The sequence below is a fragment of the Dipodomys ordii genome, unplaced genomic scaffold (genome assembly GCF_000151885.1).
Source record: "Dipodomys ordii isolate 6190 unplaced genomic scaffold, Dord_2.0 Scaffold85, whole genome shotgun sequence".
NCBI lineage: Eukaryota > Metazoa > Chordata > Mammalia > Rodentia > Heteromyidae > Dipodomys > Dipodomys ordii.
In genome coordinates, this window is record NW_012267301.1 from 8,722,711 (window position 1) to 8,739,852 (window position 17,142).

The following is a 17,142-nucleotide window of genomic DNA, read 5'->3' on the forward strand; positions in this document are numbered from 1 at the left end:
AGACTTGGAAAAAATTATATTAAGTGAAGTAAGCCAGGCCCAAAGAAACATAGGTCCCATGGTTTCCCTTATTTGCAATAACTAGTATATGTCTGGGACAAGCAGAAAAGGTCAGATAAGTTGATGTTAGGCGAAATGAACCCCAAGATAAGGATTCAAATGGTTTTTATTTCTTGCGATTTTTCTAACATATTTATAAGATGATTTCTTTGTTGCTTTGTATGTTCCTCCCCTACAGTATAATCCCTGTTTTCACTGTATTTGATGTTGGTATAATTTGTGGAGGGGAAGGGGAAAAACAAATTGTTTAAATAGGGATACAGGTGGACCCATTGCAACAATGAGATGTACAAGACATTATGTCAAAAAACGAACTTTACAACTTTGGGGGGGAGGGGAGGGGAAGAGGGGACAGGGGAGAGAGGGGGAAGGGGTGCCACGGGGGAATGAGGGGGATGAGAAGGGATGAGAAGGGGAAACAAGGGAGGCAACAATACTTGATTACCTTGCCCATACCCATGTGATTGTAACCCCTCTGTACGGTATTTTCACAATTTAAAAAAATAAATAAAAAGAAGAGTTCTGGGATCAGGGAAGGAGACAGAGCAACAGAATAGGCAACTGCAAAATAATCAGTTACCCAATGATTAAAATAAAAATTCCACTCACTTTTTGCCACAATTTTTTTACTTCACTAGTACTCATCCATTTATTTGATATGGATTTATTTAATGCCTGTCTTATATCTGGTCTTAACTCTCAGTAGTTGATATTTCAATCTGGATTGGATTTAATCTCAGAATTCCAAAAATCCCATGCCAGTACATACTAAACTGAAAATCATCCATTGGAAAAAATGATTTAGAAGTCATGGATTCTTGAACATTAATTGCCTTTATTTCCCTGAATATGTTTGATGCTACAATGCATCTCACAGAGTTCACTTTGGATTTGGACAAGGCACTTCACCTCAGGTAACCTCTGCTTTCCTCTATAAAATAAAGCTGTCTCGTTTTAAAGAGATCCTGTGACTGATGACAAAGACATCCTAGGCAGGAAATTGCCAGGTAAGAAACAAAGGATTGAACTAACAAACAAGCTATTTTTCTTGTTCTTGTAATGCCTTACAATAGGGAATTCGGAGGAGATTTGTGGCATCTTAAAGATGGAGGAGGGGAATCCTTTGAGGTCACCCACTGTAGCCTCAGATCCAGCTGAAAGTTTGGGATAATAGCAACCATTTAGTCTAGTCATTTCTCTCCTGGTCTCCCTGAAAATACTCTTGACTCCACTGTTATCAAATACCAATGAAAGCAAAAGCAGTTTGTATCACCATGGTGCCTGTAAATAGAAGACTGCAGAAGAACATTCTACCAAGTCAACTATCATTTTGAGATCTAATCTCTTTTTAAAAGATACACAGCTGTGAAAAATAAATACCGCTCTTTAGATCAGAATGCAACATCATTGAATGTAATAGTGGAGTACAAAGTTTGGGAGGGGTTTGTATCTGTAAAGGAAAGTACACATTTCTGTAGTAGCTATAGCTGGAATTCACATTTAAAACTTCTCTTCAAACTATGGAAGCATACTGGGGCAAATGCTCAAAGATAGATGTATTGAATTTGGTAATGAAGCTGAGTAAATCCAACTTGCATGCATGTGTTTTGAAATTGTCATCTTATCAGTATGGCCTAGCCATGAGAAATAACCAACTGTATTTTCATTTCTTGCTTCTCTCTCGCTCTCACTCCATCACTCCCTACCTCCCCCCCCCACACACATACACTCACTCACTGTTGCTCACTTTCTCTCTTCCAGAGAGGGTCTATTTCTCTTTTTCTATATCTAAGGCTAGCCTCAAAGCCATGGTCTTCTTGCCTTTCCCTCTAGAATAAACCAGCTTATAGGCATATGCTTCTCTGCCCCACTTGACTTTGTTACTTGAAATGAATTGGCAAATACTAAAAAAAGAAAATATTCCTATCGAGCAATTTATTCCAGTAAGTGTACATTCACTATTTTAGAAAAAGTTCTTTTTTTTTAAAGTTAGGTCTATCTCTGCCCCTGGCAAATCCTTTCTCCATGGTCTTTCTAACCATTTTGTATTATTCACTGTATGATGATTCTTTTACATACATATATATGTATATATATAAATTATACATATTGGCATACTCCTTATTTTGGTTGACATATATATGTGTGCATATTATATGTATATATGCCAACTTTATTTTTCATTCCTAAATAATCTATAGATAAAATAGAATAGAATTAGCTTAAATGTTAAATTCCAACATTAAAAAATATAATCAACCAGAACTACATTAACATCTCAACGTATGTAGAGAATATTTTAATTTTTAAAGAGTTGCATATGTGCATAAATGGAATCTGTTAAACCTCCTGAAACAGCTTATAGAAAATAGAGTTGAAAACTCCTAGTTGTACAGAAAAGGAGTGTGTTTTTTAATTGAGTAGAAAACGTCCATATGATGTGGAGCAAATCATTTTGCTTATCTGAGGGTACACTATGTACAATCTATATTAGGAATAAAAAAATCTGCTCTGCAGTATTGATGTAAAGATTCAAGTTAATGTTCTTTTTTTTTTTTTTAATCGGTCGTGGGGCCTGAACTCTGAGCCTGGGCGCTGTTCCTGGGCTCTTTAGCTCAAGGCTAGTGTGCTAGCACTTGAGCCACAGTGCCACTTCCGGCTTTTTTTTCTGTTTATGTAGTGCTGAGGAATCGAACCCAGGGCCTCATGCATGCGAGGCAAGCACTCTACCACTGAGCCAACTTCCCAGCCCTTCAAGTTAATGTCCTGCAATTGCTTGGCATGTAGCAAGCATTCAATAAGTAACAGGCAACATGATCACACTTGTACTTGGTCCCATCAGCTCACCCAACCCATTTCTCTGCCTACCTCAGGGGTTTTGTGCATGAGTAGAAAGGACACCATGCTATTCAGTCATTGGTCTTTTCTTTCTGAAAGCTTATTCTCCCTGCTAGAAAAGCAGGAGAGGATCATGGGAACTCTAATTACATTTGTGCTTGGAGGGTCAAAATCGGTTCACTAAAAAAAACACACACTCCTCTCTCTGAAGGTGGCTAAACCGTTCAAAGGATGATGATTATTGGAAAGTCAGTGAAGAGACTGGCCTAGCCAAAAGATCTTACATGAATTTGCAATGTGATCTAGTACAGTCATTTTAGTGTGGCAATTATTGTGCAAAGGCATTTTCCACAAGTAAAAATCCAAACACGTTATACTTGCCGTTTGAAATGAATGATATCAGTGGCATCTGCTAATAGGGACAAGAAGATTGAGGGGTAAAGAAAAATAATTAATGGAAAGATTTAACTCAAGGATAAAGATCATTTTATCAAAGAACTTGCAAGGCCAGGGCTGGGAATTACAGCTATGCTCCAAATACTTTTGCTTGGTGGTTTAAATTATTTGTGAGAAATCTTTTTATATTCACCTAATACCTCCCAGTAGGTAGTACAAGATTTAACATCTGAAAGATACCCAATTAACTAATGCAGGTTGAATTTAATTGCAGGAACAAGAATGATATGCTTAGAATCTTCCAGAAAAAAAGTTGACAGGGTCATGTCAGAAGAAGTTGGTTGGGAATGTAAGATGGTTGATACGTTTGTTTCTCAAAACACGGGGTTCTACATACTGCCAGGGATAGTTTCACTTGATTGGGTCCCAGAGAAATAAGCTAGCCGAACAAAAACAACCTCTTAGTTCACACTGCAAAGAGATCATTCAGTTCTCCATGTAGGATGAAGCTAAAGTGGAAGAAAGAGACTATGAACTATACAACTTATGGGGAGGGAATCAGGAAGGAAAAAATGGGAGAAAATAAGGGAGGGGTGACACTGGTCAAAAAGAAATGTATTCATTACCTAACTTAGGTAACTGTAACCCCTCTCTGTACATCATCTTTACAATACAAATTTTTTAAAAAAAAGAGACTATGAACAAGAATACTCCTAAAAGGGTCAAAGATCAAACATTTTCTACTGACATAATTGCACTAAATTCATTCCTTAAAAGAATAACTATACTTGTGGATAATCAAATTTATGAACTTAAATACATTAATAATTAATTTGATTAAATAGGCTTACCTACTAATTCTATATGTATTTTTCTATGAGAAACTCAGAGCTAACCAATGTCCTTTTTTGTGATTAGCACAAAGCATCCCTTAATAAATTATTAGTGGACCAACAAAAATGCCATCTTGCTTCACTATACATTTCCTGGGTATGAAATAAGAGGCACTCATTTAGAATTTCTTTAGAACTGCTGTAGGCCAGGCTGATTCCTTAGGGGACCAACCATCTCAGAAATATTTTATATATAAATCCATTCCAGCAGTAGATCATATAGCTAATTTATATTTGGATCTCAGCCAATTAAGACTAAGAGCCATTTGAGTGATCCTACCTAGTCTGTTATGTGTTCCACCAAGTCCCTTGATCTGCCATTACTTGTATGCCAGTGAACTCTTTGGTTCAAGATGACCAGCAAAAGATGGAAAGCCAGAGTTTGGGAATTGTACAAAAGATCAATGAAGATCCTGGATGGTAAAATAAGTAGGCTTTACTGCAGCAGCTCAAAGTGCCTTTAAAAAGATTGTCTAAGAACCCCTGAACAGCAGACCATTGTTGGAGGTTAGAGATCTTTAGGTGGAGGATGGTCACAGTATGACTCCTATTTTAGAAAGCCCATCATGTTTTGTTTGTTGCAGAGAAATAGACCCAAAAAAGACAACAGAGAATATGGAGTGGACAGGACAATTTGTCTTTGTTGGCAGCAGTACAGGAAAGAAGTAGGACTGTGGCTTGAGCAGCATCAGATTGGGTGGAGAGATGTGGATAGACGTGAGTGAGATAGAAGAGAAGCACAGATAGGACTTGTCATAGATTAGAGAAAGTAACTGTGGAAAAAGTGTCAGGAGCCAGGCACTGGTGGCTCACACCTGTAATCCTAGCTACTCAGGAGGCTGAGATATGAGGATCACAGTTCAAAGCCAGCCCGAGTAGGAAAATCCTTGAAACTCTTATCTCCAAAAAACCACCAGAAAACTGGAAGTGGTGCTGTGGCTCATGTGGTAGAATGCTAGCCTTGAGCTGAAGAGCTGAGGGACAGCACCCAGGCCCAGAGTTCAAGCCCCATGGCCACCACCAACAACAGCAAAAAAAAATTCCTTGATGTATTGAAGGCCAATATAAGCCTCAATGCAACATGGAAAAATGTAATGGATAAATAGATGACATCTTGACCAGAGGAATATCATAACACCAGCTGACAGACAAAGGACAATTTCTTAAGGCTGGTATCAGCAGCATATCGCACAGGTATCATGCTAAACAACACTCACACGCAGCCCCAATCTAGTTCAAGCAGGCATTCTAGAAGCAGATCTCCCACACTTAAACGGGGCATGTTAACAGTCTGGGGGAGGAAGGTGGGGGAGGATTCTGAGCACTATTTCTATTCTAGCTACCCAGAAAAACCCTATAATTAAGAACATCCTGAGAATATGGGCAAGTTCACTTTGGGTAAGCAATAGTTCTTTAAGGCTAGTGCATAACATGAGACAACTAACAGAAGAACAAGAGTTAGTTTTGTTCAGCACAAAAGAACAACTTTTGAGCAATTTTGGTTAACTTTCATTGCTGAAAAATGAATTATTCACAAGTTTGAGCTAGAAAAGGAAAGAAACCTACTACATAATTTAAGTACTAAAACAATTGTTTTCAACACAGCAAAGCAGTGAGACATGATGAACAGAAGAGTGAGCTTGGGAACCAGGAAGTTTGGGGGCTAGAGCTGAACCCCAGTTCTATTATAAACCAGATGGGAAGCTTACATCACCTATGAGCTACAGTGGTTTAATCTACACAATACGGATGAGAAGTACACTTCTTTTAGAGATGTTTGAGATCTAATGAATGATTAGTTCACCACCCAGCCCATGCTAAGAGTTCCATACATGTAACTCTTGGCATCTCACATATATTTCTTGAATTCATGGCCTGGTGGCTTTCTCTGAGCTTTTTTGCTCAAGGATAACACTCTATCACTTGAGACACAGCCCTATTTCCAGCTTTTTGGTGGTTACTTGGAAATAAGCATCCCATGGACTTTCCCTCCTTGGGTGGATTCAAACAGTGATCCTCAGATCTCAGCTTCTAGAGTTGCTTGGATTACAGGGGTGAGCTATCAACACCTGGCTTTATGTCCTTTTTAATATACACCTTACAAAAAATAAACTGTTTACATATTGGCTCAATGAAGACATAGCAAAAAGCCACATCACCAATATTTGCCAACCATCACTCTGAACTTCTTAAACATTCATAGAGGAAGAAACAAAAACAAAGAGCAGGTACAAACCCTCCTCCTGAAAGCTTGTTTGGAGTAAGTCAAAGCATACCCTGTGGCAGTGCTATTACTTATGTATGGATAACACACATTTTATTTGCCAAATTATCAGTTTCAACTATGTCTGGCTCTATGAGCCTCAGACCTAACTCTTCATTTGTTAAATGTAACTTGTCTTAGCACAGTCCCTTGTATACCAGATGTTTAAGTTAAAATCTGCACATTTTAGAAGTTCCTCTTCTCTCTCTTCTTCATTGATCTACTTCAGAATGGATAGACCATCATCACTTTGCAAATCACTCCAATACACAAATGTTTAATCTTGATTTCTTCTGAACATCATTGTACTCACTGGACAGCTTCATGTGCACTTACTAGTAACCTGTACTCAAGTCAAAACACAAGTATCTTCGTTGTGTTTCTTCTCTATAAATTGAATACTCATCTCTCTTTCTACTGTCCAAATAAAAACTCATTCAATTGCTCCCTGAATTAGTTGTCTTCCATTGTACTAAAATAACAAATAATCAACTTATACAGAGAAAAGATTTATTTTGGCTCACATTTTGGAAGTCCTAATCTATGATCAATTAGCTCTGTTGCTTTGGGATTGTGGCAAGACAGCATATCATAGCAGGAATGTGGTGGAGTTAAAACTACTCCCAACATGAGCAAGGAAGCAGAGAAAGAAGAAGGGGAGAAGTTCTCACCACCCTCTTTGCAGATACCTCCCAGTGGCCTAGAGACCTGCTATTACCAACTTCTCAAGGATTCTACCACTTCCCACCCTGGGGAGTCAAACCTTAACTATGAGCCTTTGAGGGATATTAAACATTGAACCTGTACCAATCCCTTTCACTCAGCTACCAATATCTAATAATCAAATTATCTATTTTATCTCCCGTATCATTCTTTCAGATACCTGTTCTTTTCGATTTCAATTTCCCTGTTATTTGTTTTTTTACCTGATTCTATTTTTTTTACCAAATAATTATTGGGTATGTGTCACATGCCAGGTAAAGTACTAAGCAAATGCCCAGCTGGTAGGGAACCCAGAGATGAAGAAGTTAGACAAGGTCTTTGCCTTAATGAAACTTCCAGGTTAGGCCAAATCCACAGATCCCAAACTAGTAAAGGGAGCAAAATAATTTCAAATAGTAATATGAGTGATAAATAAAATAGAAGTAAACAACATGGAAATTACATCTTGGAGGGGGTAAGAAGGGTTAGATCATGCAGACTGTCTGTGTTGAAGCAAGGGACCAGATCTGTGAAATTCTGGGGGCCAAGTGTTCTAGGCAGAGGGAAGGACATGGGCAAAGGATCAGATGCCTGTGAGCCTAAACTTGACTTGTTCAAGTTACAGAGAACTAGTGAGTTGGAGCCCAGTGACAAAGGGAGAAAGTATAGATCTAAGAAGCAAATTGGGGTAAAGTGTACTGGGCCTCACCTACAATGCTAGGAGGACATTTCATTCTGAGTATGGTAGGAAGTCATTGGCCAGTTTAGTTCCAAGTGATGGGCTTTATTTTGTTTAATTGTTTTTTGGGGGAAGAAGGGTTGACTTTGATTGCTATGGGGATACTGGATTGTTAGGGGAGTAACATTGTCTTGTAGGAAAATTGATATGAAGAATTTGCAAGGATCGTGATATGTGGTGGTGGCTCACACAAAGATTGAGAGGAATAAGTGAAGGAAAAGCTGGATTTGGATGTCTTGTGGAGGAACAGGTGGCAAGGTTACACAGACTACTTGGGCCTGCTAATAGTTTCCCTTCATTCAAGCCTTCTCATCTCAGTTCATTAAACACAAATCTGACAGAGGTGTCTTTCTGAAGACGGTGTCCTTGGTTCACATGTCTTCATTGAGTCATCATTGCTCAACAACGAGATGTACAAGTCGTTATGTCGAAAAACGAACTTTACAACTTGGGTGTGGGGGGGAGGATCAGGTGTGGGGGGAGTATGGGAAGGAATGGGAAGGGGAAACAAAGAGGAGGCAACAATGCTTGATAACAAGTGTACTCGTTATCTTGCCCATGTAATTGTAACTCCTTTGTGTGGTATTCTCACAATAAAAAAAAGTCCAAAGTCCATGGTGTATACCCAAATTTCTGTGCTATACACATATATATATAAATGAGCTCACAAAAGGAAAAAAAGAGTGAAAAAGAGGTCTAAAAGTTCCAAGAATGATCATTTCATAAAGAATAGTATTTATCAGAAGGAAACCAGGAGGAGGAACAGAATAAGTGGGAACAGCCTACACTAAGCAAAAGGGAAGAAATGTAAACATCACCTGATGTGGAAAAAATAACTTGTATTGTCAAAGCTCATAGAATTCACAAACTGTATAGACCATGACAATGACAATTTGTCTTGTGAAGATTAAAATGTGTTTGTGACTTTAACTAAGTATCACTATTCCACAATACTGTGAAATATGTGAAATTTATGTACTCACCTAATCTCAATTAAAGAAAAAAAGTGAGAGAAGGGATGGGTTAAGAGAGATGGGTGACAATGTTGTCAGATACTTTGTATTCATATACTGCTTTGTAGAATGGGAACTTCTTTGTACAACTACTTAAAGATGATAATGAAAAATGAAAAAAAAGGATGGTATTTATAGAAAGTGATGCTTCTCAGAAGGCTGAGATCTGAGGATTGCAGTTCTAAGCCAACACAGACAGGAAAGTCTGTGAGACTCTTATCTTTAATTGAAGCCAGAATGGGCCAATGGCTATAGTGGTAGAACACTAGCCTTGAACAAAAATGCTCTGGGACAGTGCCCAAGTTCTAAGTTCAAGCCCCAAGACTTACAGGAAATGTAATTAAAGTGATATATCACTATAAAAATTAATGATCCAAGTATTCATAAAGAAATGTTGATAAATTTACAATTGAACACATGATCGTCTTTCCTCAAGAAATGATGACTGCTTGGAAATTGAAAATTCATTTTTGGATCATCATGCCAGACAAAGTGACAGAAGGGGGCAGTGTCTGTTGAATTGATTTGAGGCTTTGAAGAAGGGAAACTGAGTAATTCTGCTCTAGCCAGGACTCTGGAGTAAGACATGATTTCAATTGCTTATTTTTTCCTATTACCTTAGTCTCACATCGCTAAACAAAGTAGACCTCCCTTATTTTATTACTCCTGTACACTTTGCCATGCCTTGTGAGACACTAACTTTTCTCAGTGTGGTCTCAAGAAATACAAGCTCATCTCTATACTTATGTTGGATATTTTCTCAGTCTTAAAAAATGGATGTTGAAGGAAATTCACCTTTACCGACCAGTTAATAAGAATGTCTTGTATTTATTTAATGTGTACAACATTTCTATTTACCCAAGGAAAAATGGGAATGTACAGCTATATAGCTAAGCACTTACTTTAAAATATGCATTAATAGCCTGCTCACCTAGAATGACAATAAAACATTCCTGGTCTTCAATATAATTTAGTAGACAAAACTAGACATAGTGAAGGAGAGAGAGATGGGGGAGGCCTGGTTAAGCCATTCCCCAAGAGAGGTCCATATTCTTAAAGACTAAGGAAGAACAAAGCTGGTTGAACTTGGATTTACATATGAGGATGGACAAGGATTTGAAGAAAATGTCACAAGTAGACAAATTTGAAACTGCACCTTGAAAAGTGGGTGGAATCTAAAAACACATACACAGGAGTTAAAAATTTTTATGTAGAGGAGAATAAAGCAGTTTGAAAAGGCCTACGTGTAAGAATGTGTTAAGAGAATATTTGGAAATATGCAGGATTTAGAAAAGAACAGTTAACAATCCAACATATCTAGAGCAAATTTTACCATGAAAGGCCAAGGGGATAGGTGGCTAAGGGACTGAGCCAACTTGGGAACAACAAGTAAATGTGGTGAGATTTTGAGCAGAAATGAGGCACGTGTTTTTATCAACAACAGCTTCTTTTAATACAGTTCCATCCTTCCCCCTTCACACCTTCCGAATTCACCTTTCTCACTTCTACCATCTACTTCAAGTAAGTAGCCCGCTGAAAGACAGGGCTTTAGTTTTACACCATTTTAAAAATTCAAACCATGGAAGAGAGGGAAGTAAAGGGAAAAGCTGCTTTGTGATCAATTGATAAACACTGGTGACAATCAATGAGACTCATTCATGCCAGAGAATGGGGATTTTTACATGTATTATGGTGTGCATGCATGCACACACAGACACATAAATCCATTCACTCAATAAATATTTGTTGGGGGGGTTCCATGTGCCCAGCATTGCTCAACATATTGAGGATCCAGACAATAAATGAGTAAGCATATTTTATATCAGTAATAAATACGATAGAGAAAACTAAAGTCAATTGAGGCGAATACTAAATGACCATGTCCCAGGGAAGGGTCATTAACAGCAAGGAGACAGAGATGACAAGGATTGAGGAGAGGAAACTATTATGGCATTGTCTTGGCAGGTGAAGTAGGAGACATTCAGGAGAAATGTTTTCATTCAAATATCATTTCAATTAACAATAAACATGTGAATGATACCAATTATCTACTGCTACTAGTTAGGTACTAGTACTGTGCTGTTATTTCATTTATTCTTCACAATAAGCTTACTTAGTGTGACACTTTTAGGTGCAAGGAAACTGAGGTACAAAAGAGACAGAAAGAGAGAGACAGACAGGCAGAGACAGAGACAGACAGATCAGGACTCAGGCAATGTTTGGATAAAAAAGTTCTTGCTCAGATAATCCTAAGCATATGTATGCACAGGGCCTGAATTTGGATGTTAGACTGTCTGACTCTAAAGCCTGAACTCTTAACCCCGATACTGAAATACAGAGCTAAATAAATCGTAGACGTTGCCTTGGAATTGCTCATATCTAGAAAGAGAGACAAACTCATAAAAAACAATTTCTGTGCAATGATAGGAAAGGTATAATAGAGTTAAGGGAAGTAGTGACTAAGCCTGGCTAAGGGGGAGGTGAGGGATCATTGGGATGCTGGCGAATTCATTTGTGTTTGCGTCATTCATTGCTCTCTCAAGGCCTAGTTACCCACAACTCATCTGTAGCTCCTTCTAGAGCCTCTTTCCGGTGGATTTCCCTTGTCTGCCTTCACAGGCTGTGGTTTATCATCATCAGCCTACACAATAGTAGGTTTATCACAGGGGACCCATATAATCTTTAGAACAGCCGTGGTGAAGGAAGAAAAATAACAGCTACTTTAACTTTCCTCATAAAAGGATAAAGTATATGGTGACCAAATGAATTAAAATGTGATGGCCTTATCATATTACAATGGGAAAGGAGAAAGATGCAGACAATATTTCTCCTAAATCTCAAGGCCACGTGTGTGTGTGTGTGTGTGTGTGTGTGTGTGTGTGTAACACAACATAGATGAAAGGAAAACTGTGCTCTATACACAATCTCATTACCTAGAAATTTTATTTAAACCAGCAGTTCTTAATCCAGGTCCACATGTTAACATCATAAAGTTTGTGAATTTCTTGGAATTTAAATTTTTATAATATAGTACAGGCCACCCAGCAAGTTACAAGCTATTTCTTAAATATCTTCAGCATGTTTACTTCAGTTTTAAGTATTGTATAGAATCTGGAAAAAATTTAGAAGGCCCTCAAATTCTAAGTAAGGGCTTTTATATCAATTATCTTCATCAAATGATTGCAAATGAATGCTGCCTCTCAAGTTCCCAGACTTCAGTAGAAGGCATAAACATGACTTCAGAATATGCCTCTGATATGTTGTACATAACATTTGCTTTTATCTCCACCTCCTTTTCCTCCTCCTCTTTCTCCACCTCCTCCTCCTCCTCCTTTCTATTTAAAAACAAAACAAACATATACTTAGGCTTAAACTCAGAACTTGGGTTCTGAGTTCAATTTTCCACTCAGTGATAGCGCTCTCACTTGAGCCACAGCTCCACTTCCAGATTTTTGTTGGTTAATTGAAGCTAAGAGTCTCATGGACTTTCCTGCCTGGATTGGCTTTGAAGCATGATCCTCAGCTATCAGCTACAGGCTTGAGCTACTGGCACCAGCCGACAGCTCACCTTTTAACTTCCTTACAGAATTTCTGTGTATGAAGATTAGCTCCTTTAAGAGCGTTACAGTCTGGTGTTAGTTCTCAGTCTTTCTGTGTATTAGTGAGGGCTAGAAGGTGGGATAAGGCTTTAGGGAAGGACAGTACCATGTCATGTATTTGGTGTTTTCAAGCTCTATGTAGCCTCCACTGACCCTGCTCTGCCACCTACTTCTACACCAATACTTACTACTTAAAATTCTTATTTTATTTTGTTTTATTATCTGATAGTTTATCCTTGTGGATCACTCTAAAGACTTCATTTGGTTAGTTCCTTCTTCATTAATTTTGTTCTGTAATTAACTGTTCAATAGGTATTTGGAAAAGTGGAGAGTTTTCCACGTCTTTACAGATGTTGCACTGTGGCAAATGTGCCAGATGAAAAAATGTCTCTTCACTTCACCACCATCTCAAAGGACAGTTTTGGTTAAGTATTTCTTAGGGGTTTAAGAAGAGATTAGGATTAGAAAGCTCACATCCAGACTTGTACATTTAAAGTCTAACAGGCAATGGATTGTTAAAACTAGTTTCTCATAATCTTTCCATTGAATGCCACAGAAAAGAGAAAATTTGTTGATAATTTGACCCCGGTGATTCTTTCTTCTTGTCAATTGTGGGGCTTGAACTCAGGACCTGGGCACTGTCCCTTTGATTTTGTGCTCAAGCTAGCACTCTGCTCTACCACTTTGAGCCACAGCTCCACTTCCGGTTTATTGGTGGCTAATTGGAGTTGTGTCTCATGGATTTTACTTCCAAGGCTGGCTTTCAATTGTTATCCTCAGAGCTCAGCCTCCTGAATAGCTAGGATTACAGGTGTGAACCACTAGTTTCCTGGCCCCAATGATTCTTTACTGCACAACAGAAATCCTGTGAGGGATGTAGGGCAAATATTAACCAGGCTTTCATAAGTACTCACAAAGGATAATCTGAGGAGAAGGATCATAACAGAAAAAAAGAAATCCATATTTGGACAAAGTTCATCTTCAATCACAACATTTAACTAAGCATTTCCATGTCAGAGAATCAAAAAACCTGTAATGACTGCAGATGAACAGATACTCTTGCCTACCCTAAGGTAAAAGAAGCCTAAATATACAATTTCCCCATCTAGTAGTATGGGTGATCTGCACTCACTAGGAAGAGTGCTGTTCAAGCACATCTACTTTCAGTAGGACTGGAGAAGTAGTTATGGAAGCAATAATTTATTCAAATATCATTTTGTGAAATCTCATCCTAAGCTAGCATAGCTTCTGTGACAATATTCTAAATAAGACTTCTTTTGGCTGGCTCTGAATGTTTTCCTCTTCAAACCATTTAGAGACAACTAAAACTTGCAAAATAGCTTTTACAGGTGAAGCCAATAAATGACAACACAGATTTAAATTTAAGGAACAATCTAACTCTGAGGTACATAAAGCAATCCAGCTATCAACTCCAATAGAAGAAATTTAATAAACAAAAAGTCTTGCTAGGCTTGTTATTAATAATTCATTGAAGGCATCTCATGTTAACATTTTTTCTATATGTGTTGTCGATCAAAATTAAATCTGAAGAAGGAAATGGTGATGTTATCATAGTTATGAAAATATGTTTTTCTCCCTCTTATCTTTGAAACTCTAAGTTTAATTTAAACTCTAACTTAACATCACAATATTCTACATTTTAACATAAAGCCTTATTTTTTCAACCCTTCCCTGTTAGAAAATAAAAAGCAGTTCTGAGAATAAAGTGAAATATTGGTTGAATATATACATTCAATATTCATGGTAACTATTATTACAATAATTAATCAGAGCAAAGCCTTATATCATTGACAGATACAAAACTATCCTAAATAGTTTGCAATTTCCATTGCATTGCTAATAGTCTGGCAAAATGAGTCTAAGAAGTGTATGAGATTCTTCAGATCTCTCAAATATACACAAAAGATTTGTATGGTATGAACTATTCTTTTTATATTTGTGTGTCTATATTTTGTGAACTGAAAAGTCCTAAGAATACTTGAACCATTTGATATGTCACTATTTGTATCATGTTTGTCTTCACTCTTGATATCATAAGCTCTGCATGGGAACAATATCATGTCTATTTTTGTTCAACATGTAGCTCATCACTACTGAGTGCCTGGCACTTCAGATGTTAAAGAGTTATTTGATAAATGGTTGAACTAATACCCCATTTTTCTTTCTTGTCATTATTCTGATGAGGAAATTGAAACTAATAAAGGTTGCATGGGTAATAATTGCTACCGAGTGGTGAAAATGACTGTAAAGCTGGAATTTCTCCTCCCCTATTCACTCTTGGCCCTTTGGATGAACCTCTATCATCTTCATATTCTCTGTGGGTAAAAACCAACAAATTGTGTGCTAGTTTTCATCACTAAAGTTTTACATCTCTGAAATAAATTACAAGTGTTTCTAGCAGTTTTCATCACCAAAGTTTGACATCTGTAAAAGAAATTACAGATCATTTTTTTGTGTAAGACATGAAACTTTAAGAGCAATTTAATATATTTTCCTGTATTTGGAGTGTGTTGAAAGAAAACAAGGCTATCTAGAGAACAGCTTTGTACTTAAACAAACCGGTTGAAAGCTTCTACTGCTTTCTTTTAAGAATAGGATATAAAAAACACTTTATGGTGATTTCTTGAAATTATACAATTATATAACTAAAAGTCTTACATATAAAAGTGTCAGTATTTATAATGACAGTGATGACTGGTGGCATGGATAATTTATTGTTTAAATTTCCCACATTTGTTCAGATTCTGAACAGGGACTACATACATTTTTTTTCCTTTTCTCTTCTTTTAAAAAATTAGGATCTAGAGCCATGTGCTGGAATTTCATACCTGTAATCCTAGCTACTCAAATGGATCACAGTTTGAAGCCAGCCCAGATGGAAAGACCACAAAAGACCACAAAAGCCAGAAGTTGAGCTGTGGGTCAAGTGGTAGAGCACTAACCTTGAACAAAGAATGACACATAAGCCATGAGTTCAACCCCATGAGCAGCGCATGTGTGCGCGCACACACACACACACAAACACACACATTAGTATCTAGAACAAATGGCATAACAGACTTCATATTTCCATTTTTCCTTTTGTATTTATAGAATTTAGATACTAGTATAAGCCCCAATTTTTTATGGGTTTGAAAGACGAGGGCCTCTGATGTCTTTTTAAAAGTCAACATCAAGTATTGATCCAATTGGTGGCAATTAATCATATAATGAATTCACTCTTATAATGTGAGATGTTTGCATGTAACCTTTTAATAATTTACAATAGAACCTTATACAGAAGAGGCATCAAGGAAGACAGCACACAAAAAAAGACATACATGACAGTTTAGAAAGATTAAACGAGCATCAGAAAGGCAAAATAATGCTGTGGTTAAGTTCAGGGATTTCAAGCAGGCTCCCTGGGCATTCAAGCATTGTGAGTCACCTGATAGGGATTCCTTTTATGTCCACAAAGATCTCTCTCACTTTGTACTTGGCATCCTCGGGTATAATGTGGTGAACAGTGAATCCGTCCTCGGTATCACACATCAGACAGGAAAGGAAAATAATAAGAGGCAGACATTCTCTCAGCTTCTTGGCACTGGTGGATGGATGATGAGCAAATATACTTATCAGTTTGTTAATATCCAATGCTTGGGTGCTGCTACCCACTTCATGTGCTTCTTGGGACCATGAGACATACCTGCTCTAGAAACAGAAAGAGGTGAGATTTTTTTCTAATCAGGTGTGAAAAGACAGTAACTTACAATATCTAGTTTTAGCCAAATATAGAAATTCAAACAAATTCTCCATTTTTCCCCAAATACATATAGTAGAGGAACAAAATGAAATTTTGCCTTTGTAGCATCCAAAATATTTGACAATTAAATGCTGTATGGAAAGAGGACGTAGAAAACCACTAGGGGGCGTGGCATGCACATTCTACAGATAGGAAATTCTAGAAACAGGAGTGTCAGTCATTCTCTTTCCAGCGTGAAAAAAAAAACAAAAAACAAAAAACACCAAATTTGATTATCAATAGATGTACAGAAAGAGTGCTACAGAATAGTTATCCACTGCTGTTTGATTCTTGATTATGAGAAACAAAAGCATGGCCTCCAAGCTTGTTGGCTCTCATTTGTGAGCCCAGCTATTCATGAGGCTGAGATCCAGAGAAGAGCAGTTCAAAGCCAGACCAGACAGAATAATCTACAAGATTTCATTCTCCAAAGCAGCCAGCAAAAAGCATGCCTGAAGGCAGGGCTTAAGTAGTGAGAGCCAGCAAAGCAAGCATGAGGAATTGAGTTCAAACCTGGTAATAGGGATGTATCACCACTTCTAAATGGAATGTACAAAGCTGAATGCTCCATTAGTTATTGAATACCATCTCTAAATGAATGTAACATTTGTAGGATTGTGTCTACAGGATCACAAAACATGGAGCAACACATTCAGTGTTGAAGTATCCCCATATTCATCAGTTAAGCTCTAGTTTATACATATTTGGAATTAACTTTTTGGGGAAAGTGAGTTCTCAGTCCTATATATACTTTTATTTTTTAATTATGGAGATTTAAAGTGCACAAAATTGTATTCTGATATAAGAATGAAATGAATAAAAAACATTAATAACCAT